The sequence below is a fragment of the Phragmites australis genome, chromosome 17 (genome assembly GCF_958298935.1).
Source record: "Phragmites australis chromosome 17, lpPhrAust1.1, whole genome shotgun sequence".
Taxonomy (NCBI): domain Eukaryota; kingdom Viridiplantae; phylum Streptophyta; class Magnoliopsida; order Poales; family Poaceae; genus Phragmites; species Phragmites australis.
The window spans coordinates 11,691,729-11,708,363 of NC_084937.1; the positions used below are offsets into that span (position 1 = coordinate 11,691,729).

At 44.4% G+C, this 16,635-nt stretch overlaps 1 pseudogene; it reads left to right on the top strand.

Moving 5' to 3' along the window:
• The first annotated feature begins 3,058 nt into the window (after nucleotides 1–3,058).
• The window catches only part of LOC133896865 (obtusifoliol 14-alpha demethylase-like), a 51,419-nt pseudogene continuing 37,842 nt past the window's right edge, over nucleotides 3,059–16,635 (top strand).

The window sequence follows — 16,635 nt, forward strand, 5'->3', positions numbered from 1 at the left end:
CTAGTGGGGTAACGCTCTGTGAATGGGTCAGTATGAAATTGGACTTCTTTGATGGATCAGGGACTCCAATTCAGGCTGCAGATTGACTTACTTATATAGAAATGCAGCTGTATGCTTTTGATGTGTTGCCTCGAGACAAGGTTAGATATGTGATACAGTTGATGAAGGGAGAAGCCCAGATCTGGTGGAGAGGTGTACAGTCAGCAAGGACTGTTGCCCATGGGGATCTTACCTGGTCTGAGTTTGTCAGGCAATTTGAGAGGAGATTTTATCCAGCTACTTTTCTGGATAAAATGCAAATTGACTTAAACAACTATACACAAGGTCAGAAATCAGTGGCAGAGTATGAAGTGGGCTTTAATCAAATTGTGCGCTTTGTACCTCATGTAGCCCACGATGATGTAGAGAAGGCCAGACGTTTCAGACAGGGTTTGAAGCCTTTTATCCGTCATGTGCTTGGTGCTTTTGCTGTTACAGATTTTCGCTCTATGGTTGAACAAGCTTCTGGTGTTGAGTTGCAGCAATCTTACATAAAAGGACCAGAAGAGAAGAAGAGTCATTTTGGTGGTCCCATCCATAAGAAGTACAAGGGACAACAACGTCACCAACCATACCGTGGTGGACCCTCTCAGATGCATCCTCCAGGCACCAGTACCCCATTCCATACAGTGGTTAAACCCGGCTTTGGTTTGGTGTGCTTCAAGTGTGGTGATTCACATATGCAGAGTGAATGTTCCTGGAAGGGGAACTGTTCAGTATGAATATAACAGGGGGTGAGACGAGCTCACTCAATTCAGATTTAACAGGGGGTGAGACGAGCTCAGCAAGTAACAGCTATGAATATAAACACATCTCACTCAATTCAAAAGTATTAGGGAATAAAACATTCTTCTCACAACGTAAAAAAAAAACCACATGGTTTTAAAGAGAATATCTTTTCAGAGTATTTGTCGAGAAAGTAACGACAGACTCCAACCCAGTCTCCCACAAAAATATGGCATTCAACTCCCAGAATTCTGTATTCTCCAGATATCATAAAAAAAATGTATGAATGCCATGATGCAACTCCATTTGAGAGCTAGACGATGCCAACTTCTCATGCAACTCCGTGTACCGGTACGAATCACGCACGATGGTAGTGATCGGCCTTTATCACCATATGAAGTGCATAAATGCATATGTATACATGTGAATTGACGTTAATTCTTAATTTCCTTTTTGAATGACTCGTGATAAAAAAAAACACCAGACTGATTCATGATGACAATGGTACAATCCAAATCAATAAGAGAAGCATGGATTTAAATAATCAAATGCAACATCATCCATGATTTGAATGAATTAGAAAAAAGCCATATACTTCAATTTTATTTGCAAAAAAGTAAGACATGAATATAAACATAGCACGGAATCACACCCCTACGTTACTTGCCTTTTACCAAAAGCGACGAAGAAATTTCGATCAAGAACGTCCGGAAGTAGTACCACCTGTATAGGTATATTATTAACACTAAAACACATTTAAAACACATAAAATATGAAACGTCAATCCTACGCCTGAAAACGTCACATATATGCCTATATTTCGGAAAACTGAACAGAAAACTGTATCACATAAAATGATACACTATTTCCAATTCAGAGTCGAACCAAAATTCTCACTAATTAGACTTTGCTACATTGAAAGAAATGAATGTTTCGACTCGGATGTCGTATCTTTGGATCAATAACGATTATCGAAACGAATCAGACTATTGATCACATGAAATGATATGACATGAATTGATTGATTTGATTCAACCCAACCACAAACGTCTAGGAATTACCGAGGAATCACCTTCGAAGGATTGACGACGAATCCGACGAAATTACGAAATTTCCAACTTCCTCTTTTTTCTTCCCTTTTTTCCCCCTCTTTCTTCCCTTTTTTCCTTTTCTCCTTTTCTTTTTCTTCTCTTCTCTTCTCTTTTCTCTTTCTTCCTTCCTGGCTTCCTTGCTCGGCCGGCTGTTGCTTGCTTGCTTGTTTCACTCAGCTGCTAGCATAGAGGCACGGCGGCCGGCTTACACGGCAGCACAACGGCGCGCGGCAGCGGCACGCAGGAGCGGCAGCGGCGGCCCAGCGCACGCAGCAGCGGCGATGGCCGGCACAGGTGAGCGGCGAGCAGGTGGCGTGGCGGCGCGCAGGCCGGCGACAGCAGGAGGCGCGGCGGCGCAGCACGGTGCAGAGGCGGCAGGACGCGGCGCGCGGCACACGCGGCGCGCAGTGCACTGTGCGAGGAGCTCGGCAAGCAGCGTGCTTAGCAACAAGGAGAGAGAGAGAGAAAGGAAAACGGTGGAGACGTTTGGATGGATCGGCCGATACTTATCTTTTTTTTTTTAAACAACGAACGATCTAAATTTATTGGGCTTGCTACGGGTCACAAAGTGCCCAGAACGGACATATGAATAGCAAAATGGGTTCGTCTCGACGAGATGAACGCAACCACGGTCTCCGATCGTCCATACGAGCAACAGATCAAAAAGTCAAATTTTTGGTCAAATCTGTCTCTTTTTTTCTCAAAAAAAATTCGGTATTACATTCTCCCTCCCACCGCAAGCCTCCTCCCCTCCCCATCTCCTTCTCCTTCGCACCGCTCCACTCTCAGTCACCAATCTGTACTCCCCCTTGCTTGCCCTGCAGCTCACACGAGCTGAGCTGATCTACTTGCTGTGCTGCGACTATTTTAGCTAGTGTGACAGGACATCGACTGGCGATACGATGGGGAAGAAGAGCGGCCGCGATGGGGAGAAGAAGGGCGAGGAGAGCGCCAAGGCGAGGGCCTTCCTGCTCAAGGTGCCCATGCACTTCCACTGCAATGGATGCATCGATAAGATTTGTGCCATTGTCAAGGACATCACCCTCCTTCCTGGTACGCGATTATGAAGCTCTTCCTGGTTCTTGAGCTATGTGTCCGTCGTCAGTCCCGGCTAGCTGTGATGCTTAATGAAGTTGTTGGCTCGTGATGCGAGTTCAGGTGTTGAGGCGGTGGCGTAGTCGGCGTTGGAGAGAAAGGGCGAGATGAAGCTGGTGGCCACGGAGGACCCCGAGAAGATCCAGCCAGGGCGCGTGGGTGAACCAGCTGCTCACCGCCGGTGGTGGCAGTCGGCTCTGTAATCTGTACTCATGTGATGACGTGTGTTAGGCTCGGCGATGCAATGGATTGGATGTTGAGGATGATAGTCTAAAGAGATTTTTTTATCGTCGAATTGGGACTCGAATTGGTTGTCGTGGGCTTTTTTGTGGCGGCAACCTTCGAGCCGCTGCATTTGCAGGTGTGCCCAGCAGTGCCGACGGCAGTGGCGACAGGAGCAGCATTTGAACCGGCTCGGATGCCGCTCCCGTCGGCGCCGGAATTTTTTTTATTATCTGAAAATACCAATAGTGCCGGATGGGCAATTGACACTGATAGTTGCCAACTATTAGTGCCGAGTGTGTTGTGTCAGTTGATGAACCGGTAGTGAAGCCGATTTTCAACCGGCACTGTTAAGCCTTATTGTAGCAGTGTTTCTTTGGACAGAAGGTAACATCCTTGGTTGGGCCAGAGGTCTTAGGTCACTTCTATCAAGGGTTAGAGTCAGAGATTAGTCTTGGTAAAATTCTCGAGTTCACTGTGCCCATGTTTGGCAAAGAGGTTCTTTATGGCGTAGATATCGCCACACGATATGAGCAGACACGCTTCTACAATGATGCAATAAAACCGTCGAAGTTGAAGAGCCAAGTGGATCCTATGCTTCAAGAGGTGGAGGTAAGCATGAAATGACCATGCCTATATTTTGATATTGCACTTTCTGTTAAGTTTTATCAGATGTTGCAAACAACACAATATTATATGCTAATAATGCGCTGGTTAAATATTGTTTCTCTTAGAATTTATAATCATTTGAACTAATCCTAAGACTTAATCATCTGATTCATTAGCCACTTGAGAGAATGATACTAAGATGATAGAATTGAGTTATATATAATTAGACTAGTTTTGCTACTAGTGAAGGTCCCCTCTGATGAGTCAGTGTACATGACCTTTCTTTTTTTATGGTGTAAGATATCTGATTTCACTATTGAGGGTGAAAGCCAGATATTTATCGTTAGTTAACTACTACCTCCCAAAATGCAGAGACCAGGGACATACTCTTTGTACGGTTGTATCACCATGATATAATGATGAGAGTTAATAAAGCTTCTCTTAAAAAAAATAGATATCTTTTTAGTAACTTGGTGTGTTCTCAATAGATGTCGTTTTAGGTTTTCTATGTGGTGTTTGCCTAAAGAGCCCGTATTAAAAGTTACTCCCTCCTGTCACAAAAATGTCATTTTGGGTAGCGTGCAATCAACGTGTTCAAACTTTCACCACCAATATATTTTTGGATATTTTGATAGAACTTTTGAAAATAGTGTAGCTACATTTGTCTTGAAAAATAGTTTCAAAATATTACAACTTTGGAATGTTTTGCATAAATTCTCTACTAGTAATTAGTAGTCAAAGTAGTGTATTGGTGACCATGATAATATCCAATGACATTTTTTTTGGTGACTGGTGGGAGTATTGGAAGTTTGGTTGGGATTGACGAGTATGATGGATTGAGTGCTATTAATTGGAAGTGGAGCAATCATGAGGGTTTAGGGATAAACATGTCAAATGTGGAAGAATTAATTGCTACTAATTCTATATGTTATAGACTAAAACGACATCTAAAAGGGAACAAAAAGTTACCTATACATATTCAGTGCAGAGAATAGCGTCATTTCCTGCATGAGTGACACATGCTAGGTTCCAACTAAAGTGTGAGCTAGACACTACTTACAGAATATGTCATAAATAGCGCTCTATCAGTGTCGGTTGTACAAAAACTGACACGTAAGATGTATCAATACCAGTTGTTAAACTCTCGTGATCGAACAATGGCTGAGGCGCTAAGAACCAGCACTGATAGTTGATGACAACCGATTTTTCGAAATTCATAACTTTTTCATACAGTGTTGCATGGAGATGAACTTTATACGAAAATTACAGCTTTCGACGAGACTATAAATTTATAGTTAATAACTTTTTCATTTAAAGTAATTTAGATGCCAAAATAATTATGACAAACTTTCAACGTGAGGGGTCAAAAGGAAAATATCTCATAGTGCTACCAGGAATGAGAGATAGTCGAGATGGTAAGGAATGTACATGCGAGGGAGGAGGTCGCGACTTTGAATCCAACGGAACATACATGCGTGAAAAAACGCGGCAACAATGTGTACGTGTTGGGTAGCTCGGGCCTTGGTCACTGGTTAGTTGTAAAAAAAATTCATTTTTTTGTTTCGGAACATCGATTTTTGGAACCGACTATCAGTGCCGGTTCCAATTAAGAACCGACACTGATAGTACTTTCCGACACTTATAGTCGGTGACTATCAGCACCGAGTAATCAGTGCCGGTTCAAGAACCGCCACTGATGACGATTTTGAACCGGCACTGATAGCCTGTTATGTGGTTGTGAGGGTTGGACAGTGGAGATCAAATCTACAATGGAAGGAAGTGTAGATCGAAATAGCTTATCATATTAAAGCCATATAACTTCTTTTATGCATTCGCCCCCGTGCATATTTGCTACTATGTGCTCATGAGGCACTTAACTTAGATTGTGACCATTTATTTTCTACAGAACTACTTTTCAAAATGGGAACAACACACGGCGCAGTTGATCTAAAACGTGAGCTCAAGCAGAAGCCTACTCGGAAGGGAGGTTCGGGAGAAGATGTTCCATGAGGTCTACACACTGTTCCATGAGCTCTCTGATAACGGCCTGTGCCTGACTACTGTATTGTTCCCATATGCTCCAACTCTAGGAAACTATTGGCGTGACAAAGCGCGTGTCAAGCTCTCAGAAATGTTTACCAAGATTGTGAGATCACGCAAGAGCTCAAACCGAGTCGAGGAGCATGTGCTGCAGAACTTGATACATTCCAACTACAAAGATGGCCGTCCCACGAACGAAGAGGAGGTCATCGAGCTGATCCTCAACTTGATGTTTGCTGGAATGCACACGAGCTCCGTTGCTAGTACATGGACCGGAGTGTGCCTCCTCAGCCATGCAAGGTGCTCGACGGCTGCTGTCGAGGAGCAAAAGCAAATTATTCAAAAAGATGGGGACCATATAGACTACGACGTCTTATTGCTGGGAATGGACACCCTACATCGTTCTATCGAAGAGGCACTAAGGATGCACCCTCCAACGGCAGCGGTTTATCGCAAAGCACACAGGAATTTCACAGTACGGACTAAAGAAGGCGACGAATATGAGATCCCGAGGGCATACCATCGAATAGCAACTTATCTTACATTTACAAGGACCCTGATGTATATGACCCGGACCGGTTTGGCCCGGGAAGAGAGGAGGATAGAGTTAGTGGCAAGTTCTCATACACGGCTTTTAGTGGGTGAAGGCATGCTTGCATTGGCGAAGCTTACGCTTATATGCAAATTAAGGTGATATGGAGCCATTTACTGAGGAACTTTGAGCTCAAATTGGTTTCTCCTTTCCCCGAGACTGACCAGACCAAGTTAGCATTGGAGCCTAAAGGGAAAGTAAAGGCAATCTGTATATATTATGCTTGCCTTGTGTAATATGCATATGTTTGGAGAGATGGAAAATGAAATGGCAACTTCTCTTGGAAGATCGACTAAACACATAAAGGACATGATGCATTGATGCTGACATACATGATGTAAGAAAAAACAAACAAATGAACTCCTAGTCTTCTTGTTTCGTGCCACTCATTTAGAGATTTGATCAATTTATCTAAACGATCACATGTGTCTGACTTAACTAGACAATTCTGTACTGACTTTGGCACATTCACCATCCGTTATTTGAGTGTCTCGTAGCTAAGGGTATTTATACGGAAATTGCTTCAATCTTCCATATCGTTGTTGTTCTCTTTCAGTGCTTTTGGCCACAGGGCAGCTTCCAACTTTGTCACTACGTAAGGACCGGTGATTGTCCTAAAAGGGCACTACTGAAAAAATCATTTTTACAGATGGTTCGGTAACTCCGTGCGGGATAGTTTTTCAAACCGTTTGTGAAAAAAAGTTTGTACAAATCAGATTTGTATAGACGAGTTTTGAACTGTCTATGATATAGTAATAATACAGATGGCTCCAAATAAGAGCTGTTTGTACTATGTAATATCATAGATGGTTCGAAGTTTCGAGCTGTCTGTGATATAGTAATAGTACAGATGGCTTGTTATTAGAGCTGTCTGTACTATGAGACAGTACATATGATTCTAATTTTGAGCCGTCTGTACTAGATAATAGAGGCCATTATAAAAATTATTTGTACAGACGGTTGTATTCCTAAAACCGTATGTACTATCATATATACAGTACATAATCCATATATTACTGAATGTAACTGACATATTAACAACAAAATACACACAACAGTATGTCATACACATAGCAGATCATTTGCATTAAAACTCCATACGCTTTGTAAATCGAACATCTTCATTCAATATCACAAATTCAATATTACAAAGCCTCGTAACATTACAAAGTCACAAAGTCACAAAGTTTTCAGATCATAAAATTTGCCGGTCTCCTTTATGATCTCCGTAAGTATAAAATGGATGGGCCGTTTTTGAATATACATTAGGCTGTCCTTCACAAGGTTACCTATAGGAAATTTATACGTTCGTAGAAGAAAATTTAAGTAGTTAGGCACAACGATGAAAAATATATTTTAATATACTATAATTACACTAACTGACGGATATACTGGTGAACTAGAGCCAACGATTTACAATATATATTGGGCAAAACAGAACCCACCGAGGTTGGTGCCCTGCAGTTGCCTGTGACACTGCAGAAATTTGTGCACGGTACATTTCGTTCTATGGAATGCATATTATAACGGTAAATTAATGTGAGATGGAGGAATTATTACCGGGAATTGATGTTGGTGGGTTGCCGAGGGTTTATCTCTCTGTACAATCCCATCCATCGAAACTGTGAGGAACCGTCCAACCAGTATTCAAATTAATCATCAGGAGGATCATTATTTATAATCCAACCTCGACGATTAACCCGAATACCATTCCGGTAGTCCCAGCACGTGTTTTATGCTCAAGGATCGGAACACATGCCTCCATATAGTACATCACAACATAGCTTAATAAAGAGCAAGTAATAAACATTTATATTACAAATATTAAGCATGCAACTGATTCCAACAATTTATAACAAAAGCGAGCTAGGAGGAGAAAAAAACCCCTCAACTCCTAACTATCCAAAGATCTACGTAGCGGAAGAAAACTATACAACAAAAGGATATGGAGCCACATGCCCTTAGGCTCCATACCAAAACACTAAGTTTGGAGTAGAGTGTGCTACTCCTGTCCGCCACCCTGATCGGCAGGCACAAAGTAGCCAAACGCTGCCTCTTCCTCGCTGACCTACGAACATGCATCAACTTAAGGGCATCACCCTGAGTACGAAGGTACTTGCAAGTCTTACACAATATAGAGCACGTATACATATCTCGACTCCAAGGATCATGCATTAGCTAGTAGCAAGGGTTAAACATGGCTAAGTGAATTAAAGCGGTAAGTAACCTAGACATATGTGTGTGCAACTAACTTAACCAATATATATGGAACTACCATGCACCACCAACCGAACATAAGTAAATGTAATCAACATGTGAATCAAAAGTATAACAAGTACCAACTTTGACCACTCCCACATAGCCACCATGTCCATACTACCATCACAAACCTGAACCACAAATCCACAATGAAAACTCTACGGCCTGGTGCAGATGAAATAATAGCATGCTCATGACCGAGAGCGCGGCAGTTCAAACTATTTATACACCCTGTAGGGGGATACTCCTGGACCCACACGACATGAGGACCATTCGGCTTGTGCCACTGGCCAAAGTGCACACAAGGGGGTACTCGTGACAACCTTTCCCAACCAGCTCCAACCGTGTTGGGCATGCATCGCTCGGCACGACGATACTAGAACTACTCCTAGAGCAAACTAGTACCGCTTACAAGCCCGTCCGCTCACACCGTCGATGTTCACGCCCACAAAGCCACAACTGCGAAGGTATTCGGCTCGCCTTACCATTAGATCGGCATGTGGTGAGTAAGGTAAGTGCTAAAGCCAATAACCCCGACGATCGGCCTTAAACGATGCAAGCTGTCTATGGTGCTCAGGTTTCCTCTCCCGACCTGCCCCTTGGACTTTCCACCAAGGCAGACGACACCCCTAACACTGCCCACATCTCGTCTCATACTCACCACTGACCAACCATCTCATCATTAGCATGTATTCATAATCAATAGTAATCCCTATACTCGCAAACAATGGAGAACACCGTCGTTCGACTTCTACTGAAAGACCTAAGCATTGCTAAGCATGTATATCATACTCGTACCGAGACATAACAACATCTTTAGGCTACAAGGAAATTACTTGAACAATTGACCAAGGTAGAAAGATGCAATTGGCATAGGTTCTACCCAAGGGTACCCGGCACATGCATACATACATAAGCATATTAATCAATTGAGACTTCCAAATTTGACATGGGTGAAATATGTTAGTTGCTTGCCTTGCTACCCTAGATCAAAAAGGTGGGGTGCGTCAGGATCGAACTTGACCTCCGGGATCGTCAGATCGGCGTTCTCTAAAAAGAATAACGCGTGCAATGCCATGAGTATGGATGAAATACAACAATGCATGCCATAAGATGCGCAAAACATGTTAAAAGTGCAAACATGCGAGCTAGAACAAAATTGGGACTCAAACCAATCTGAAAAGTTGCCAAAAGTGCGGAACCTCCAGAGAATTCTCCAGAACCTCCGGATATATGCGGACTATCCGCAAAATTATGCGGAACATCCGGACATTGCGCTCAGGCAAACTCCGAACTATCCGGAGAATAGATACTCAGGACATATGCGGACCCTCCGTACTTTTGTCCGGACACTCCGGACCTGGGCTAAAAATGTGTTTTCGATGATTCGTCGATCGATTTAACTCCAAACTTGAATCTATGCTACATACTCCTGAGCATATACCATACCAAGGGTTCTAGATTAACTTTGTAGCTTAACCCTAAGAAAATCTTGAATACAATTCAAATTGCCATTTTTCCAGAAAGTGCGGACCATCTGCACTTTGGTGCGGAACCTTCGCAATTTTGCAGACTATCTGCACTTTTATGCGGATACTCCACACTGCCCAGAATTTCTCTGATTTTGGGGAAAAATTGCCAAATCGAATTGCGATCTTTTTCAAACTAAAGAGGAACATGTTTGAGATGGTTTATGGAGTCTAGAATTCACTCATCAACCTAGAAACTCGATTCTTAGCTCAAATCTCATCTAAATCCTCATTTTTGTCCAAAAGCTCAAAAACTCATGAACTTTGCTAAAACTCAAAATCGATCAACCAAACCACGAATTCTTGCTATGGGGAGCCTAAGAGACTTACTCAAGATGCTTGTGGAGCTGGGTGACTGTCGGGAAGTGGAGGAAATGGAGAGAAATCGAAGAACTCCAGTGTTCCTTGTGCTTCAACCAAGAACACCAAAAGACATCAAATTCGGTTCGAATCTTTCAAGAAAACGAAAATAAATTGGATGGATGAGTAGCTTATGAGCTCTATAATGCAATGGTACCATATGCATACCTCAAATCCTTCACTTGAGCTAGGATTTTGGAAGAAAATGGAGAGAGGGAGTGAGAGCTTGAGTGGGAGGGGGAGCTGCAGCTGCTGCTGCACGTGAGAGTGAGAGGAGCAGGTGGGAGAGAGAGAGAGAGAGCAGGTGGGGGCTGCCCACTTAAGTGGTTGGAGGGTGGGCCACATGTGGGGCCCACAGGTAAGTGAAAAGGGTCTATTTTCGTTGCGAATTCAATCATTTTCTCTCCCGGATTTCTTTCTCTCATTCAAATGATTACTAATAAAGTGCATTAGCGCTTCAGTACCATTACACAAAATTTTAAGCATAATGCTTAAAAAGCATAATTTTGCTTAAATGCATGATTAAGAAATTTGGACGTGACAGAAACATACTTCGCGAACTTGTCAACAAGTCTGTCAGATCTAAATACCTCTCTGGGTTGTAGTAAATTGAGTCGAGGTATATGCAGTGTTGATTGTGTGTATAGATACAAACTAGCATCCAATGATCTCAGTAGTTGTACGGTAGAAGAATATGGTCCTTCGATCCACAGAGAGAGACCATGGCCTCCGCGACGTATTTCTCGACCTTCCCCGGAGACCAAGTGATAGTTGACCCACATACGACCTGTGGGTCGAGGAATTCGATTCTTGGATTCTCTCTCCTGGCTTCTTGAATCATAAGTCTACACATAAGAGTAATGTAGATGAATGAGCGTATCAATGAGTTATGTGGTTCATTACGCATAGACCGCGATTAATAATACTTACGGTATCCAACATCTCAGTAGACCGACATCCAGCTTGTCAAGATGGTAGAGGAGGAATAAATCCTCAAAGGTCACGAGGAAGGTTCTAGCTGGTTCCAGAAAATGTTGTCGCTAGTACTTTGCGCTGAAACAAGGAGAAAGATGTTTCTCCTTATGGAACCTCTTCATGTATAGGTCGTGTAGAATCATACTTGCCCAGCATAATTGCTCTAACACTTTCTTGCTCAGTAACGACTGGCCTGCCACGTAGGTGTTTGACAGAGGTTCCTCTTCTACCTCCTTCTTGTCCTTCTATTTGCTGGCTCTGCGTTTTCCGGGAGGTTCCGTTTTGGCGGACTGTTGGCCAGATTTGCTAGAAAACTAGAAAATTTTTGTTGCTCATGTGGTGCACAAGGACATTTGACCTTTGATGGAGCATGACGAAAAGAGAAGTCGCTACCGTCGCGTACTGGAGATAGAGGCTGCGAAGGTAGTGGAGGGGCAACCAGTGTTATAAACTTCTTCGGCCACTGGATGAAGGAGTGGACGGCCTCCCCAAGTGTCCTGATGTCGTCCTCTGGGGGAATAGGAAGTGGGAGGGATGTGTAATTCGTGTACACCATGTCCACTAACACCCTAGCGTAACCAGGCTATAGCGGGAGTCCGTGAATCGTCTGTTCCTCGCCACATGGGAATGCCAAGTCCGCGCCGACCTCAATGATGTTATCGGAGCAAACAGTGGTGGGCAGTAGGAGCTTGCACTTAGAGGCTGCCTCTATGTCGTCGATGGGGTATCTCTCGCTAGGGACCACCTTCTGAATGTCATCGACCGGGGGGGGGGGGGTCACCTTCAAATCTGTCGATAGGGAAGTCATGTTGATCGAATATGTTATCTCGAGCATTATCTGGTGCAGATGTGCAGTTGCTCCGATGCTGAGCCGATGGAGATTCAAGTGACATGGCTGCATCCTGCTGCCTCATAGCTCGAACTCGCTCCTCAACCCGTTGTTCCATCATTTCTACAAGCATATCCATCTATTCTTTCATCCTTGCTTCGACCTTAGCGACAATCTCCATTCTCATCCATTCATGCTCGGCTGCTTCGCGCTCAGCGTTGTTTCTCCTTCAGCTCCTATATGAATCGACGTCGTCAGGGAATCCCAACTTCCATGGAACGGAAGCACCTATGCCACACGTGCGACCCGGGTGCTCTTTATTCCCCAGAGCCGAGGTTAGTATGTCCTTTTCTCGAGATGGCTGGAATGATCCTTGAGTGGATTCTTCTAAAAGTTGCAGGATCCTTTGAGCCACTTGCTCAGTTTCTTACTTCCTAAAGGTGACGGAACCATCAGCCGAGCGTACAACCCTTTCTCGGAACCAATTCCGAGCCCGCCTCTCTAGGATCTGTGAAAATGGTGTGGAGTAGTTTTCCTGAGCTGCCTGCTCATCCTCCTTATCCCAGTCTAACTCCTTGCGCATGTACCCACCAGTGCTAAGTCTGTGGGGATGCGTGTTGCGTGACTGACGTGCCTTGTTAACCTGACTCTGATGCTAAAATTTCCTCAGATTGGCACCTCACCACAAACTCTGCCCATTGATCCGCCAAGTACCCATAAACAATGTTATTGGGTATGAGATCCTGCTTCACATATGTGTTATATAGCTCGCTCTTGAAGGTCTTCCATGCCTTGCCCATCTTAGCTATTGCCTGTCTTTCCATGTCCTCCAAGGAGCATCCTTCAGGGAAGTCAAATTGGGCTTTAATTGTTTCCCTCAAGATGTTTTTCTTGCTCTGCGGCACATCCTTCTAGTTTAGGTGGGTTATCCTGACCCTTGTCTGTCCAAGTGAGGTGCATGCTCTACGGAATGCCGCCTGAGCTTGTTGAGGCTTTATTGGCATGCCGACCTCGTTGACGTGAGTTATGGTGTAGTGGCCCATGGGCATTTGTTTTTGTCTTGGCCACCTCACTTTCGCTTCTATGCCTGAGTTTCTTCTGTTTTCTCTTGAGAAGTGGCCTCCGCATCTTGTTGAGCAGTAACCCCCTCTTGTTGTTGAGGAGGAGAGACCAGAGGCAGTTCAAGTTCATCTCTAGACGCCATCTTCAAAATAGGAAAAGTCACATACTTATTAGGAACTTGTTATAATGGTAGAAGATTATTCACAGAAATAGAGGAAAGAAAAGGAATCAAGGTATGTGTTTTAACTAGGTCCATCCCTTTTGTAATGTTCCACTTCCAACCTATTAGGCTTAACTAGGTCACTTCTAGCAGCTGTATCATGGATAGGTCTCACTGAGGCTAAGGCACATCTCTCTCTCTCTAGTCTCCGGGAGTTGTATCATGAAAAGAGGGATTCTAGCAGCTGTATCATGAAAAGAGGGATTGTGAATTTTCCAATTATATTTAAGATGGCCTATATTCTATAGATGCATTCAATCTTCATTCATTCAGATCTTAAAAAGGAAGCTAAGATATGTTTCTTATCTATAATTCTAAATCTTTGTGCTGATTAACAATTTAACATTACAATAATGATTCCAATTCATATTTATATGTCATTTCAGCTGTAAATATTGTTTCACAAGATAAGCCAGATGCATGACATTGCTCCTCTTTATCAAGAACAAACATTTATACACCAGAAAAGTCTTAGCCACCATAATTGTTTGAGACTTTGAGCCTATCAGACTACCATGCAACACTAGTTGACTTGATCATATATCTCCAGAATTCTATACACATGATATAGAAATAACATAACTGTAAAACAACAATGACATCAATAGACATCATGTGTACCTCAGGACTTGACAGTAAGCATTAAACATGTATAAAATTGCTCAGATTATGTATAACAATTGGCCCCAAGATATTAGGTATCCTGCCCCCTAATTGTTCTATTGAACTCATCATCGATTGGGCTATTATCTAAATTCTCAACTAGCAAATAGAGCCTGGACACAGATCAAAAGATTAATGGACAGTGCTGTTGTGATCAACAAAGGGCACAAACATGAACAGACTTAGATAACTCAAACTGACAGTAGCTAAAGGAACTGTGTCGGTGAATCAGGAACCGGGGGTCCCCGAACCCCGAGGCCAGGCCAGCAGTCCGCCACGTGGCACCATCCTGCGGAGTTTCCCCCGCGAGGTAAAAAAGATTAAGTCCCGGGAGAGGGCGCTTGGGGCCACAGTCAGTGATCCCCGAGTGCCCAAGTTCCCGATGATCTGCGAAGTCTAAGTGCCGGGAAGAAAGTGCTTGGGGAGGTATACGGTGACCCCGAGCACCCGAGTCCCCCGACGACCAGGAAAGCTAAGTACCGGGAGAAGTGTGCCCGGGGCTGCGAGCGGTGGCCCCCTGGACACCCAAGTATTCCGAGGACCCACTGAAGGAAGTTCCGGGAGAGAGTGCTCGGGACTGCGTGCAGCGGCCCCCGAGCACTCGGTCCCCCGAGGATCCGTACAAGCGTGCCCGAGAGAGAGTGCTCAGGGAGGTGAATAGTACCCCCGAGCACTCGGTTCCTCGAGGATCAAGAAAGGGCATTCTCGGGAGAGAGTGCTCGGGGAGGTGAATAGTGACCTCCGAGCACTCGATTCCCCGACGACTCAAAGAGCCCCCTGACAGTGGCCCCTGAGGGGCCCACTGATGAGGTGTCAGCCAGTCAAAGGCTCAAGGCCGTATTTAAAGAGCGCGCGTGGCCTGTCACCCCCAACTGCTCCCACCACGCTCGGTGTCAGTTCCTGCCATATTCTGGCAGAAGGGCGTGGGGTCATTGAATGCACGGGTCCCATCCCGTGCCATCCGGCCCGTGTCGGGATAACGTCGTAAGGGTCGAGGCATTTCGTCTGCTGCGCTGCCGTGGCAGGAGAACAAGACAGGGCGGGCACGCCGGGTCGCTCTGCGGCTACCCGGTGGGCCCTCTCCACGGCGCCCTTTGCCAGTGCATTTATGGTGACGGATGACCGGGCGTGGGCGCATTTTCCACCCCCGGTCACTTCGCACAGAGGCTATGATGACACCCTTTCCATTTATGGTATCTTGGAACTCGTGCCCCCCCTCCCATTCGGGGCACGCTACTGCCGGCGGGTATTTAAAGCCGCCGGCAGCACAGACAAAGAGGGATTTTTCGGAGGGAGAGAGTTTTCTAGAGGCTCTGAAGCTTTGAAATCTCTGAGCAAGCTAAGCAGCGAAGAGAAGAGAAGATCGAGAGCACCCAAAGCCAGCAGATACACGCAGACCGAAGAACAAGGAGCCCCAGGCTCTAAGATAGATAAACATTCTTGTAACCAGCAACATCCTTGAGGGACATTCTCAGGGCATTTATAGTATCCATACAGGAATAGGGTGTTACGCCTCCGTGCGGCCTGAACCTGTTTAAACACCAGCGCATTTACTCCGTTCCGCACTAGATCATTTCACCCCACCGGCCATCGCATTCATACCCATTTTTTTTCCAGCGAACATATTCAGGATCATCCCCCCAGCCGAATCTCTAAAAAGGGGTCCCTTAGGATCCCTGCGACAGGAGTTAACCCTCCGACAGTGTAACACCCTGATTTTCAGATTTCTCAAATTTCTAATTTTTTTCAAAAGTATTGAATAGCTTCCCCAGTACTAGATGATTTTGGTTATAGTACAGGGAGTACTAGATGCTTATGGTGTGCAAGGTGGGGAGCCTTGTATGCTGCGTGTTGGATTGTGTGGGTTACATTCACTTAATAATTGCTTAATGTTTTTGAGTTCAAATATATTTTCAACACTCGCATTTATACAAATATACCATTTGTTAGCCTATTCTTGATATAAGCCTGCATATCATTACTTTCCCCCACTTGCTGAGTACTCTATGTGCTCACACTTGCTATTTTCCCTACACCATGCGATATGTATGCTGCTGCTCAGTGAGTGAAGATGTTGAAGACTATCAAGACGAGGTTGTGACGTTCTAGGCGCGTGTCTCCCGGTCGGTTGCCTGCGGTGTTGTTGGGCACCAGTGCTTCTGTTCCGCTGCAGATATCTTCATAGAAGACAATATATGTCAATTGCTGTAAGAGTTTAACGTTTTATTTAATAAAAGTATTGCTTTTGCTATTTCACCTGTGACGTCCTTATGTGTGTTGAATATCCTAGGTACACATAAGCAGCATCTGATTTTGGCCGTTAA